Source organism: Thermobia domestica, chromosome 15 (assembly GCF_964235325.1).
Source record: "Thermobia domestica chromosome 15, izTheDome1.hap1.1, whole genome shotgun sequence".
Taxonomy (NCBI): domain Eukaryota; kingdom Metazoa; phylum Arthropoda; class Insecta; order Zygentoma; family Lepismatidae; genus Thermobia; species Thermobia domestica.
In genome coordinates, this window is record NC_137468.1 from 170,383,628 (window position 1) to 170,386,334 (window position 2,707).

At 38.5% G+C, this 2,707-nt stretch overlaps 1 pseudogene; it reads right to left on the reverse strand.

The window, feature by feature from the left end:
• Positions 1-885: 885 nt before the first annotated feature.
• On the reverse strand, positions 886-1,551 carry LOC145671715 (macro domain-containing protein PG1779 pseudogene; annotated as a pseudogene).
• Between the last annotated feature and the right edge of the window lie 1,156 nt (positions 1,552-2,707).

The following is a 2,707-nucleotide window of genomic DNA, read 5'->3' on the forward strand; positions in this document are numbered from 1 at the left end:
ATCCAGGTCCGAGATCCGAATTTCGGATCCAGATCCGAGATCCAGACCCAGATCCGAAATCCGAATTTCGGACCCGGATCCGAGAACCGGATCTGAGATTCGGATTCGAGATCCGGATCCAGCTACGGTCCCAGCAAGATCCGGATCTCACTGAATCCGGGATATCCGGATCCGAAAATTTTTGGCTATCCCTAATCTGATCGTCGTATAAAATTTGGGGTTTGGAGTTTCAGAAAGAAATCGTTGATATGTGTGTGAAAATCCTGTAATTTTACTGTTGACTGACAAACTGATGTCATTAGTGGGTCGTCGTTATTTTCACAATAGAGATGTTGAAATAGAGAAGTTGGTAGGTCATAGGGAAAAGAAAAAGTAGGTTGAAAGATATTGGTAAAGAATGTTGATATAGAATCGCATTAGATAATTGTAAACCAGAACTGATGGTAAAGTCAATGTCATTTGTCCCTGCGGAAGGTAGCATGACAAAAAGGAATATGCAGCTTAAAAGTTTGTTGACTATTTGTAATGTAAACAAAGAATTCAGTCAAAATATTACTTTTGCAACCTTTTCTTTCTTCCAGATAATGCATAAAATAAAATATTTATGATTTCTCTTTTTCCTGAATATTGTATACTAATTCCATTATTTTCTTTTCTTTTCAGATAAGTGCAGAATCTGAAATTTCCAAAATAAAGTTGTCCCCAAAAAATTGATAATAGAAAACGGATATGGTGACGAGAGGAAAGAAGAAAACTGCATAGCATTGATGATGAATAACTATATCCTTTCTCTCATTCTATATATATTGCTAGCGTTAAGATGGCTTTACGTCAATTAACCTAGATTAGCTAGTAACATACTAATACATTTTTCTTTCAGCTATTTTATTTAGGAAAATAGAGGTGCATGAATTGTCCATAGATTGTCTGATTCTTTTTGTCATACTGCACGAACACTAATCTTTCGATTGAGTCAAGATGTTCTTCCAGAAAAAGACGTACTGTATGTAAAGCAACGCGACATGCATCTTCTTTAGGAAAACCACAAACTTCTGTAGAGAGGTTGGGGAACGCAATAGATGTTATATCGTTGTCTACGGCTAATTGCAACGTTTTTTGGTAACACATTTTTAACTTCTTGGGATTTCGATCATCAGGTGCGCTTACATGAATCACAAAATCTACAGGTAGATTGTAACCCTGTGTAATGCATACGTTACCCTGGGGAAGGTGGGATATTTTACGACACTCCTCTTGCATTTCTTCTCCTGCAAGCCTTTGGGTTGCTGTGTCCACGCCTCCTCGTGGCTCTAGAAGGGAATTGGACGAGTTCACTATACAATCACCAGCTAACGTCGTGATTGATCTGTAATAAAGCGCAACTTTCTTATTAATGTCGTGGTTGACGGCAAACCTCGGTCTCTCAAAACCTTCTACTGAACTTGTTTTCGGACCCGCCTGATCCCAAGATGGTAGATCGGACATGAAGACAACTTTCCTTATAAACAACGATTCTAATTTCGTTTCATTATCTGGATTCTGGAATTCCATCAAGAAGGATTTACCTTATCCACTTCTTGGAGATTTTTATCGGGTACGCCTTCTCCTACTACATCAATCTTAGATGTTTCTAATTTACGAAAATTTTTAGGCAATTCTTCTGGAGGAGGATAATACCTTTCTAACCTGTCGATGGCTATAGAATCAATCTTTATCTGACCTCGAGGAGTTCGGTATTTTACGTAACTATTATCATGCTTACGGGATACTATTTGTCCTGGTTCAAAATATTTTCAAGAGAACGCATTACAGTCACTTTTCCGTATTGTCGCATCGTAGATCCACACAAGATGACCTTTGTTATATGTCTGCTGCTCCCTCTTCTTAATATGTGACTTTGCAAAACTCAGATGTCTATTGTACAAGTTTTCCTGGGCCTTGTCCCTTAAGTACTGAAGTTGCTGAATTCTGTCTTGATTCTCAGAGAACTGACATTGCGTGGCTAATATAGCAGAGTGTAATAGCCGTGGGAAATATCCATGAAGGACTTCGAAAGGACTAAAACCCTTACTCAAGTTACAAGTTACATTGTACGAGCACGTAACCTGTGGAGGTAATTGTATCCAATTCTACTAATCATATTTGTCCAAAGCTAACTTCAATTGTTGTTCTATATGCAGGATTACGACTTCGACTGTTCCGACACTGTAATGCCCTTGTACATCTGCAAAGTGTACCTGTGTTCCTAGGATGTGACAAAGCTCTTTAAACACAGCACTAGTGAAAGCTGCTCCACGGTCACATGCGATCTCTGTTACTAATCCATATTTCAGAATAACGTTTTCGTATAGAAAAAACTAACGGAAGCCGCCGAAGCATCTGGTAAAGATCCAATGATATAGAATCCTGTCCCTTCATCCCCGACGACGATGAGAAACTTGTGTCGTAAAATATTATTACAGGGGTACACCCATCCTACATCGATATAAATTCTATAGAAGGTTGGAACGCAAGGGTGCGTCTGCAGACTTCCGTAAGGCTTGCAACTACGATGTTTCAATACTTGAAAGCTAATGCATTGTTTCCATTTTCATAAACGAATTTCTTCATGTTTAAAAAATAAACAGATTTCACTAGAAGGTTATACGTCTTACTGTTACCAGCGTGATTAGCACCTAATTTCTCTGAATGGGCCTTCTCAAATACT